Below are 13,404 nucleotides of genomic sequence, written 5' to 3'. Positions count from 1 at the left end.
GATACTAAATTTGTGGGGTATTTCTGGAGGACATTGTGGAAGAAGTTGAGAACAGTCCTAAAATTCAGTTCGACGCATCACCCACAGACTGATGGTCAAACAGAAGTGGTAAATAAAAGTTTGGGCAATTTGCTGAGATGTTTAGTTGGGGATAAGCCCAAGGGATGGGATTTGATTCTACCACAGGCAGAGTTTGCTTATAATAACTCTGTAAATAGGAGTACTGGAAAATCACCATTCCAAATTGTATATGGGAATAGCCCAAACTGCACCAAAGCTGAGGAAGATAGAACAAGGGGAGAGGACAAGTGTTGAACCTGAGGAATTTGTTGAACATATCAAGCGTCTACATGAGGAGGTTCAGGCACACATAACCAAGATGAATCAAGAGTATAAAGCTAGGGCTGATCAAAGGAGAAGACATAAGGAATTCCAAGTAGGAGATTTAGTCATGGTACACTTACGAAAAGAAAGATTTCCAGTTGGTACTTACAACAAGCTAAAAATGAAGAAATTTGGCCCCTGCAAAGTTTTGAAGAAACATGACTCAAGAAATGCATATGAGGTGGAGCTGCCAGATGGTATTCACATTTCTCCCATTTTCAACATTGCAGATTTAATAGAGTATCATGATGATGGTGCAGATGAGGAGCTGGTGTTAGAACCATGTCCAATTCCTGCTTCTAAGAAGGAGGAGATAGAAGACATTCTAGATCATCATGTGGGTAGGAGTACCAGAAATAGGTAGTATGAAGAGTATTTGGTCAAATGGAAAGGACGACCAATCGAGGACTCAACTTGGATTTCAGTAGCTGAGGTTTCCCATTTGGGATTTCCTCTACCATTCATAAAGTGACAGGGTCACTTTTCAATCTACCCTGGGTGTCTGATGCAGGAGCATCCAGAGGTATAAGGGCAATCCTGTGTCACCCAAAAAAAAATGTACTTAGACTTAGTTTCTGTTTCATGTCTTTACATTTTTGGATACCCATTTGGGTCAAATAAAGGTTCCAACTCTCACAGTTCCACTATCAGTGTGTTTGAAAATCCCGAAAAAATAGGAGCATGCAATTTGGCCATCATTTTGGTGACCTAGAAGGTGTGAATTGGCCAGATGAATTTAATTGTGATTTAGAGCATTCTAGAAAAAGAATCAGGTCAAAAGGCCCCACGGTTTGAAAGTTATTGCAGTTTTTTGGGTTTTTGGAGACCTCCTAAGAATGCTTCAAAGTCAGGTTTGGTGCATTAAATGACCTTGAAAAGGGTCAAAAAATGGGGGACGAGCAAAGCTAGTCCATAGGGCTATAGAGTGCTTTGAGAGCTTTTCGAAAATGTAAACGGTTCGTCAATCGAAGCTACAGTTCAAAAGTTATGCCTCCCGTAAGTTCGGCTACCGTTTCTGGATTCTTCTAGATTTGCACCAACTTCTAACGCAGCTTCTAGAACCTTCTATTTTGTCGATGGATGCCTACTAGCACTTTCTAGAATGTACTCCTAGTCCTTAACCCTCCGGGGTCTATTTAAGGAGATTTCTGGCATTGTAAAAGGCAGTTCAGAGTGGAGTTTGAGAGGAGGTGCTAAAAGGAGAAATATTCTCCAGATTTATGCTATTGTAAGCCTTAGGGCATGTTCTGAAGTTTATTTTTTCTGTACTATTTGTACTAGCTTATTTTCGCAGTTAATATAATTTCCCTTTTCTATTGTGTCCATTCTGTTCTTGGTTTGTGTCCCCATCAAAATTCCACATTATGTTACCATAATGGTGAAAAGACACACTCCTTAATTTTCATTCATTCATTATCCCATTTGTACGGTGATGTCTTCTCCTCATTTCCCTAAAAATTTTATTAAATTTAGCAAATTTTGACTTTCTAAGGAAGAAATAGCCAAATTTGGGCTAGGCCTTTATTTTCATTGCCATAATTAATTAATACCCCCCCTCTTTCCTTGTGTATCAAGGACTTAATATCCTCATTTAGATTTTTCATGTTTCTCCAACACATGACTTCTGTTAGTTCAAATCCCATGGTAGCAGCAGCATCGACCACCTTATTTCCTTCTTTGTAGATGTGTTGCAGGTGGACATTCTCCATACCATCTAAAATATACCTAATGTCCATGATGATAGTCTGAATATTCTATCCTGATTGGGAAACTCCATTTACCATATCAATAATTAATTTGGAGTCCCCTTCTATGGTTATTTCCTTAACTTGCATTTAACTAATCAGTTGAAGACCCCTAAACAAAGCCATTGCTTCAATCAAATTATTACTTCCGTCCCCTACCTTCCCAGAGTAGACTAATAATGCATCACCATTCCCATTTCTGAGCACTCCACCCATCATTTCTATACCTCCTTTAGAAGCTCCATCAAAGTTTAGCTTAAATTGTGTTAGGGTTGATGGTTTCCATCTCATTTTCTATCTCTTTAACACTTTTGAGTTATCAAAAAGATAAAAATCCTCTTGAATATCCCATTTTTCAACAATTTCACCTTCCTGTTTGCCTAGTTCCCCTTTAATGTCTTACATTTGGCAACCCTTATATTTTCCTTTAGTAATTTCTCCAAGATTCCCATAACCAGCTCCACAGGATTTTCCTCCTCTCGAAATATTTTTTTGTTTCATTCTTTCCATATTTGCTAGCAAATATATGGTGGAACAATTCTCCACAGAAAAACCAATTTTGGTGATAAAAGGGGCAACTCTAGTTCTCCAAAAATTGACATAAGTTATCCTTTAGAACCCAATTCAAACCAAATTTCTCCCACACCAAAGCCCAAATCTTCAAGGTGTACTAGCATTCAAGGAATAGGTGAGAGATACTCTCCTCCTTTTCTTTGCAAAGATAGCATCGGTCTGTGATAAAAAAAAAAAACCTTCTTTTCAGATTGTCGAGAGTTAAAATTTTACCATGTTGAATAGTCCACCAGAAAAAATTAATTTTAGGGAGTAGATTACTAATCCAAACTTTACTCCATAGCGGGGGGTAGAGGTCCTTAGTAAAGAGGTGTTTATAAGTCAATTTGACTAAAAAATTGTCATTAAGAGTTAAGTCCCAAACACTAGTATCCTCCTAGATTAGAATTTGGGGTCTTTGTGCTCCTAACAACTCTTCCAACTCCTTAAAAAGTTGAATATCCTCTTGGTAGTAATTATCTTTATATAGTTTCTTCCTCTTCCTCCCCTAGTCAATATAGTCCTCCACCATCCTTCCCATGTCTTCCTTTAGTGATTCCATTAGTCTTTTGAATTTTCTACAAACTAGTAGTTTCCCCCCATCCAATTATCCTCCCAAAATTTGATATTATGCCCATTCCCCACTATCCACCTTGTCCCTCAATAAGCTTCCACTCTTGACAATATTCATCCAAATTTTGGAAACTCCCAAGAGATCATTATTAAAGAGATTCCAAGTGAATAGGGAATTTGACAAATATTTAGCTTTCATAATATTACCCCAATCAATATTATCCTTTTCTAGTCTCCAACCAATCTTCATAAGGAGGGCCTTATTTAGGTCACGAAGTCTTCTTACTCCCAACCCCCCTTACTCCTTTGGTTTACAAATCTCTTCCCAGTTGATCGGGCTCAATTTGTTCTTCTCCTCTCTTCCTAACCAGAGGAAATTCCTCTATATTTTCTCAATTTTGTCTACCATATTTTGGTTAATTTTAAAAAGAGACAAAAAGAAATTTGGAATACCCTGAAGAGCTGCGAAGAGAAATTGTAATTTACCAACATTGCTTAGAATTTTTCCTTTCCATCCTACCAGCCTCTTTTGGATTCTTTCCACTATTATACTCTAGAAGTCATTAGTCACCTCCTTAGTGGTTAAGGGTAGGCCAAGATAAGTATTCGAAGGTTGGCAGCCTGACAACTTAAAATGTTCCTTATCTTCCTTCATAATGAGGCAATTCTATTAAATAAATATATATTACTTTTATAGTAATTAACTTGTTGGCCTAAACTTTCTTCATAATTATGGAGAATAGTCTTCCAAGCTTCATATTCCATAATAGAGGATTCTCCAAAAAGGAATGTATCATCTACAAATTGCTACAGCACTTTAGTATCAATAGTGGTAGCAGGTTTAATCCCTTTAACACATCTAATATTAACTAGTTTAGAGAATGACCTCCCCAAAACCTCATCCACCATAACAAATAAATATGGGGATAGTGGGTCACCCTGTCTTAATCCTTTCTCTACTCCAAAATTGCCCCAGGGGGAGCCATTTAGAAGAATAGAATATTGAACCATGCCTACCATCATCTTAATTAGATTTATAACTTTTTCATTAAACCCCACTCTTTCGAGCACATCATAGAGAAAGTCACACTTCACCTTATCATAAGCCTTGGAGATATCCAGTTTGAAGGCCATTCCAAGTCTTTATTTATTTCCATTGAATTTATGATCTCATGGGTGGTTATCATCACATCTTGAATTTTTCTTCCTAGAACAAATCTCGTATGTGGAGTGCCAGTTATTTTTTCTAGGAATGGCTTTATCCTATTGACCAGAACTTTGGCAAAGATCTTATACATTGTATTACATAAGCTTATAGGCCTAAAATCTAGAAGACTCATTGGTTTCAAAGTTTTAGGGACTAAAGCAATAAAATTATTATTTATCCTTTTTAGCATCTTCCCTATTTTAAAGAAGTCTCAAGTAGCCCAAATCAGTTCACTTTTTACAACCTCCCAAAAATGTTGGAAAAAAGATGGAGGGAAACTATCTAGTCCTAGGGCCTTATAAGCTTTCACAAAGAACACAACACATTTCATTTATTCCTCAATGATGTTTCCTAGAATATGATTGTTTTCCATAGCACCCATCACCTATGGGATCGTATGAATCAAAAAAAATTTGATAACCTGATTTCTTGCATTGTTATCCTTAATGTAAGCCTTGCTAAAATATTCCACCGCATATCTTCCCATCTCCTCTTGGTCCTTATAGACCCTTCCCCCTTCTCCTTCCAACCTACTAATTGTGTTTCTTCTTTTATGATTGGAGGCTAACCTGTGGAAAAAAAATAGTGTTTTTGTCTCTCTGAGTTAATCATTAGACCCTTGATCTTTGTTTCCAAAAAAATTCCTCCCTCAAAATAATATCCTTCCATTTTTTTCTATATTCCTCTTCTTCCTAAGTTGCATTTTCAAGGTTATTTCCTTCATTAATCTCCCCTTGGAGATTTTTAAGTTTTTCCTCCACTTCTCCTTTGATTTTGAACAAGTTGCCAAAGGAACTCTTAGCCCATCCCTTAATGTTTCTCCTTATATTATAAAGCTTTTGGGTCAGTCTATAAATTGCAGTGCCATCTAACCTTATATTCCACCATTCTTGGATTCTATATTTGAATTTTGGGTGAGATTGCCACATTATTTCATACCTGAAAGGTTTTGGTCCACCTTTTAAACCAAACTCCCATAGAAAGATTAAAGGGGAATGATCTAAAGTAGTTCTAGTAAGGTTCTCCAGAAGGGAATTGCCTAAATGATTCCAATTCCCTTTCACCATCAGCCTATCCAACCTAACCTGGATAAGATCACTCCCTTTTCTATTATTGGTCTAAGTAAATGGGTTCCCTCTCAATTCCACATCAATGAAATCCATTCTACTCATAAAATCATTAAGATCTTGCAAACTTTTAGGGCAGTCCCTATTCCCTCCTAATTTCTCTAAGTGATAAAGGAGGGTATTAAAATCTCCCATACACATTAATTTTTTATCTTTCATAGGTTCTAGCATCCTTACCAGCTTTTTATATGTTTCATTTCTCCTTACCTTACTATTAGAAGCATAGATATTAATAAGCCCCCAATGTTGATTACTAGTTTGGAATTCTGTTATTATGAAATTTCTATCCTTCCATACTTCAAACCCCATCATAGAGCACGAGTTTCATAGGGTAGCAATGCCCCCCAAGTCTCCATTAGCATCCATATGCATGTAAGCAACTCCCAACCAAACATGACTAGCAGTTCTATCAAAATTAGCACTAGACATTTTAGTTTCTTCTAATAACACACAATCTACCTTTTCCTAAAATATGCACTATTTTAGAGCATATTTCTTCCAGGGATTATTTAACCCCCTTAGATTCCAAGAGAGGAATTTCATTTCTTACCTCTAGTTATAGTCTCCAATGTAAGTTGCTTACCACTAGCCATGTTCCTTGTTGCTTGTTTAGTCCTAGTTGATCTGCTAGTTGGTCTTCCAGTTGTCCCACATTCTCCTACATCTAGTCCCCCCCCCCCCTTCTCTTCCTTTTTTGAACCTCCCACTCCCCATAATCCCCCTCCTATGGTGAAGTGGGACTTAGTTCCATTTCAGCCTTTTCAATACTTGCCATCACTTTAGTTGCTATCTCAGCTAGAAAGACTTTTATCGTCCTTATAGGGGTGCATACCCTCTCCTAGGTAGGGCATTTTGTAGCCATTAGTTCTTGAAGACCCTCTCCTTCATGTTTTAATGGTGAGCTAGGAAGAGGGTGGTGAACCACTATTTCACCTTCCTCCATCATTTCTCCTTCCTTAAGTTCCCCCAAGGGTGAGCTCAATAGTTCCTCCAATTCATGTCTAAAGGGATATGCCTCCATTTTCTTCTTATCCTCAAAAGCTTCCCCCTCCCCAAGTTCAGTATGCCCCCTTGGTCCTCTACCTGGGGTGGTATGCACTAGGTTCTCCTCCATATTTTGTGCATTAGTAGTCTCCTCCTTCAATCTTGGGGCTTCTGAGGGTTCCCCCATGGCCTCCATTACAACTCTTGAGGAACCTTCCTTTTGTTTATCCTTCTACACTTGGGCCTTACAGCCGACTATAAGGTGTCCAAATTGACCACACTCCTGACAGAATAGGCCTACATTATAATATTCAATGGGTTGAATTTTCTCTCCTTATTTGGTTTTGAGTGTGACCATAGTCAAGAGGGCCCTATTCAATGCCACATTCACATAGAATCTAGCATATACTAGTCGTGATTTTCGCATAGTCACTTTGTCTATAGTAACAAAGTGGCCAAAAGAATTTCCCACCCACCTTAGGATCATCTCATCCCAAAATTCAAGGGGTAGTCTAGGTAACCTTACCCAGACTAAAGCTAGCTTATTCAGCTCTGCACTAGCATCAAAGCCCGAGTACCACCTAGTTAAGGCCAGACAATGCTTTCCATAATACTGAGTTCCTGAGAGTATGAGATTAATATCCTCCTCTGACATGAATTTAAAATAGAAGAGGCCACTTGGCATTGCAGAAACACCCACACTACCCTTAATTTTCCATTTTTGACTCACCCACTTACGAACCATCTCGATTGTGGTTCTAAAGGCAATGAATCTACTCACAACACAAAGTTTAAGGCCAAAGGTAACTTTTTCCACCAGAGTATCAAAGAGGGAGATCATTGGCCCATCTATGCCTTGAGAAATATTGGGATCCTCCATCAAAACATTAGCCACTATAGAACCCACTAATGCATTCTTCCAACCTCTTAGGGTCCCATCTGTCCACTTATGGCCACCTTCCAATGGACAACCAACAAGTCCTCCATTACCCAAGATAGTGTCGATAAAAGTATTCCCATCCTCACCCATGGCCCCACCTCCATCTGTTGTGTCCTCCAAATCCGTACACATCACTAGCACCATTTGTAGATCAGGATAGGGTGGAGGATCTAGAGGCCTAGGGCCCTCCATGAACAAATTCAAAATTTGAAAATGAATAGTAACAAGTTTTAGAGTGGTAATATCACTATATCATTTCATTATATAATCATGATAGTAATGAGTAATGTGGACAATTAAAATATTTAATCAGTTAATGATTATAAAATTGTTAGGAAAATACTAACTCATTTAATTTTTTGATCCTCACCCATTTCCCATCCTTGCCAATGGCCCCACCTCCATCTGTCATGTCCTCCAAATCCCTACACAATACTAGCACCATTTGCAGATCAGGTCAAGGTGGAAGATCTAGAGGCCTAAGGCTCGCCATGAACAAATTCAAAATTTGAAAACGAGTAGTAATAGGTTGCAAAGCGATAACATTATGTTAATGTTAAGGTTGCTATATAATTTAATTATATAATCATAATATTAATGAGTAATGTGGAAAATTAAAATATTTACTCAGTTAATGATTATAAAATTGTTAGGCAGATACTAACTCATTTAATATTCTAAGTGCCTGAGTGGTTGCACGAACATCAAGATGAGAGTTTGGTTGAGGTAGGGGATGCTAGCTCCTTAGAAGGGGATGTTCAAGTTATCAAAAAACCTATGCACCACATAAAATTCTTAACTATTGTATTTATTATGAAAATTATGAATAGATTCATGAATCAAGTTTTGTTTTTGATGTAGTAGGGTTTGTGCTTTTCTAGTCTAGAAAAATAAACTCATCTGGAAAATGGTTTAACCTTCCAAAGGCTAGGCATTTTAGGACCTTTCCAAAGCTCCTAATGTTTGATTCCTTCCCTCCAAGGATTAGGACAATCCAAATCAATCTCAATTCCCAAGTTCTTGTGGTTTCTCCAAGAAACTCCACATTACAACTAGCACCTTTACCCCTTCTGCTACAGGATCTTGACAAGAAAAGGTTCCCAACACCCCTATTGGTATTCAAACACATTTAATTTTCATCCCAAACAATGGGTTTCAACTATTCCTTCAACTTAATTTTCTAGCTTGGTAAACTAGCAAATTAGGCCTAATACAATTAGCCCTCCTACATTATTTTTCCTCTATCATTCAAGAATGGATTGAACAAGCCCAAAATCTCTTAGCAATTTTAGATACCCATTTGGATGGATCATACAATACCACATTCCCACAAGTAGGTTTTGTCTCTAAGTGCCCTAACCCCAAAACCTTCAATAAACCTAGGGTTTCCTAATTTTTTAGGAATGTCCAAAAAGTTCCATGGTGAAGTCTTTGAATGAAGACTCCAAACCAACTTCAACACTTCTAAAATGAACTTCCATGTTCATTTAAGCAACCATTTCTTCTATCCACACCCACAAGACCTCTGGACTACATCAAAACCTTGGTTAAATGGCTCAACACTCCAAGTGATCAGCTAATGTCTCAATTGCAATATTGCCAACCATGAAATTCTGGTCAAATATAGTTAGGAACATGTCTATTGGACATGTCCATGATACCCCACAAATCCATGATGGATTTAACTCGTAGTTTTTCAGGACTATGTCTTTCTTGCTTCAAAACCCTAGTCACAAAATGCTTCCAAACATATATATATATATATATATATATATATATATAAACCTACACTAATACAATGCAACTATATACAAGACAATAAAAATAGCATCTACCAACTCTGAGAAAGTAAATATGTTCCATGAAACCATATTCTTCCTAGAATATCAATTCTGACTATACAGAAAACAAGAAATGCAAGAACAACCATCAACTCCAAAAACTCATCGAGATTGGTTGAACCTTTCATAAGTGGCTTCTTACAAGGAGCATCCCATAACTATTTCCACTCTTATTTTAAAAAATTGACAACTTTTTCCCAAAAGTTGCAAAGTGGCAAAGTTGCAACTTTGAAAATTTTACATATTTTGCACAAAACACGTCAAATATTCACCAAGTGACTCCAAATCATGTGCACGGATAATTGATCCTAGAAGGAAAGAAATCCTATTTCACCATCAATTTTTGTTTCCAACCTCATTTTATTGTTCCCTAGGCTCATCCTAACTAGGTTTGTTTCCTCGAGGGTTAATCACACACACACACACACACACAAGTCTATTTCACTAGTTTTTTACTAGGTGTCCCTACAACATTCTCCTAGGGTACAAAAGAACTCATGTCCCATGAGTTTTCAAATTAGGGATAGGCCTTATATGTTTTATGATGTCATGTCCATACATCCATGTGTCCTTTGTTTTAGGTAGTCCAACCCATTTGACTATATACTCCTATAGGTACCCTTCCTTATTTGCTTCATTGTCTTGGTGTCTATGATGTTTTCCAATTGAATTGACTGAGGTGGAAGATATGTAACCTAGTAATCTTCCTAAGATGTTTAAACTTGTGTGGAGTAACATTCTTTTCTAGACCCTTATAGGCATATAAGTCACATACATTAAAATTGGAGATATTCCCAAGTTTGGTGGGAGTTCAAGCTCACAGGCATTGGAACCATACTTATGAAGTATCTTAAGTGGTCTAATTTTCTTCATCAATAACTTAGTACATTTTCCTTTTGGCATTCTTTCCCTCCTGAGATAAGCCATGACCAAATCCCCCACTTTGAACTTAACTTCTCTCATAGTTTTATCTACTTGATCCGTGTACTCATCCAACTCTTTTGCAATGCTTGTTTAACCTATTAATGTATATCTTTGATATGCTCATCAAAATTTTCTTCTAGAGAACTTCTCTTCTCCATATGTCTAATCTCTCTAAGCTCCAAAACTCCCCTAGGGTGATACCCAAAAACAATCACAAAAGGACTTTTTCATATGCTCCTATTTATAGAGTCATTATAGGCATACTCAATTTTCCCATGTTGCTTGGTTAAGGTTTTCAATAAGTTTCCCAAAGACCTATTAACAACTTTAGTTTGGTCATCTTACTATGGGTGATATGCAGAGGAAAAAGATAAATTGGTGTCAAGTTTCTTCCACAATGTCCTCAAAAATTTTCCCACAAACTTAGAGTCCATGTCACTCACAATGCTAAGAGGTAGACCATGAATCCTCCCAACCTCTTTGGATAGTGGACCTTCTATATATGAAGCATTATTTATTCTCTTGCATGGCATAAAATGTGTCATCTTGCTAAATCTATCAACAACAACAAAAACACTATCATACCCCCTCACTATTTTAGGGAATCCTAGGACAAAGTCCATACTAAGGCATTCCCAAGGCCTAGTTGGAATTTTTAGGGGTTGGTAGAGTCTATCATTTGATGAGGTTCATTTCCTCTCTAAAAAATAGTAAATTGTTCTACAAACTATTTGACATCTTGATGCATTTTAGGCCAAAAGTGGGATCAATTCACATATTCTAATGTCTTATCTATACCAAATTGACCTCTGAGGCTACCTTGGTGCTTTTCTTTGATGAAATTTATCCTCATGGATCCCTATGGTATGAATGATTATTATCCCTTGAAGAGCAATCCTTCCTACAACATGTAGTCAACATAATCCATAAGTTTTTATCTTTAGAAAAAAGACCTTTGATGTTGTCCAAACCCATTCTTTGGAGCTGAATTTTCTACACCACCAAAACCTTCATGCTAAGGGAATTAGCCACTTTGTTTGATGTTCCATTCTTGTGCTTTATAGTGAAGGTTTATGCATGAAAGTAATTAACCCATTTTATCTTCTTTTGAAAGCCATGAAAACTCTTAATATCTCCTACTGATATGGGAGTAGGCCAATTCAAAATAGCTTCTACTTTAGACTTATTCATTTTCAAACTTCCCTGAGACACAACAAAACCAAGGTACGCTAGTTCAATTTTAAGAAACTCACACTTTTCCAAGTTAATCATTAACTTCTCTTAATGAAGTTTCATCAAGACTATATCTAAGTTCTATAATTTCTCTTCCCTTCTCTTCCTAAAGATTAGTATGTATCAAGATAAGCAATAACAAACTTACCTATGAATTCCACAAGTACCTCATTCATTAGTCTCATGAAGGTACTAGGTGCATTTTTGAGACCAAAAAGCATCACCAACCATTCATATAGGTTATCATTAGTTTTAAAACTTGTCTTCCACTCATCTCCAATATTGATTTTAATTTGGTGGTATCCAAACTTGAAGTCAATTTTGGAAAAATAACAAGCACCTCCTAGGTAATCCATCAGGTCTTTAATTCTAGGCATGGGGAATCTGTATCTAATAGTGATTTTTTTGATGGCTCTAGCATCAATACACATCCTCCATTTTCCATCTTTCTTAGGAGCTAAAATAGTAGGCATTGCACATGGACTTAAACTCTTCCTTATCATACCCTTATCCAAAAGCTCTTGAACTTGTTTGCCTATTTCTTCATTCTAAGCAATGGTCATCTTGTAAGCTACCTTGTTTGGTAAGGTAGATCCTAGTATCAAATCTATTTGATGATTAATCTCATAGGTGGTAGACTGTTAGGTATGTCTATATCCAACAAATTCTTCACTTCTTTAGGCACCTCTACTTCATTATCCTTCCTAGGTTCCTTTTTTGGTTTCAACACAATGGCATAGCCGCCTTATTTAGGTTATGTCTTTAGGACTTTAAGGAACTCCCTTCCCCATAGTAAGATGAAACTAGATCCTACTGATTTTTCTTCTACCACATCAGGCAATGGATCCATTTGGAATTTTCTCCCATTCTTGGTTATGACATAGGTATGCTTTTTCCCATCATGCACTACTTTAACTTCAAACTACCAAGGACATCCTAATAGTAGGTGGAAAGCATCCATTGACAAAATTTCACATAAGACTTTATCTCTTTATTCACCTATTTCAAATTCTACATATGTTTGTTCATCTACAAGGACATGTCGTTCCTTGTTTAATCAAGATACCTTGTAAGGACTCATATGGGGTAACCTATTCAATTTCAACTTTTTAACCATCTCCAAAGATGCAATATTTTCAATTAAACTAGAGCCCACTATCACTTTACATGCCTAGCCATTTAATTTACATGTGGTTCTAAACAAAGTCTTCATTTTTGGTGGTTCCTTGTAATGAGCTATCTTTAGTAAAGTCCTCCTTAGCATCAATATCTCTCCTTCACGTATAGTTCCTACCTTGCCATGGGTGTTGTCACACTACTAACCTCATCCTCTTGAGTTAGTGCAGTCCTCCTCTCCATTGTTTATCTATTTTCATTACTATCAATACTCTTGCCATCAATGATCATATCACAACACTGGTCTTCACATTTTCACCTTGTGTGAAACAAGCTCCTCCTTTGATCAAGTTTATTCTTACAACTCAACAGGACTCTTTTATTAACTATGACTTCTAATCTTCATCATCTTCAAAATGTGATGATTTGGCATCTTCATCAACATGTTCACCTCTATCATGGCCTTCATTTCTTCTATTAGTCCTTCCTTGGCACTAGGAACATTAAAATTCTCTATGCCCTTCTTCTCCATAGTGAAAACATTTTCCATGGAAACCTCCTCTTCTAGATCCTTACCCTTTTCCTCTTCCTTTCTAATCTATATTGTTCTGATCATGGAAATAGTTGGATTTTTTTCCCCTTTAGTTTTGACTGCTACTCCTGGCCTCATCTTTGTTCCTCTAATAATCATTTCGGCCCCCATAAGACCATCTAACAGATCTTCCACTATGACCTCTTCCATTATTCTTGTTACCAAACTTCTTGCTCATCTTTTCCT

Source organism: Cupressus sempervirens, chromosome 4 (assembly GCF_028749045.1).
Source record: "Cupressus sempervirens isolate cs-2001-9-10 chromosome 4, ASM2874904v1, whole genome shotgun sequence".
NCBI lineage: Eukaryota > Viridiplantae > Streptophyta > Pinopsida > Cupressales > Cupressaceae > Cupressus > Cupressus sempervirens.
Note: the sequence above shows the minus strand (reverse complement) of the source record.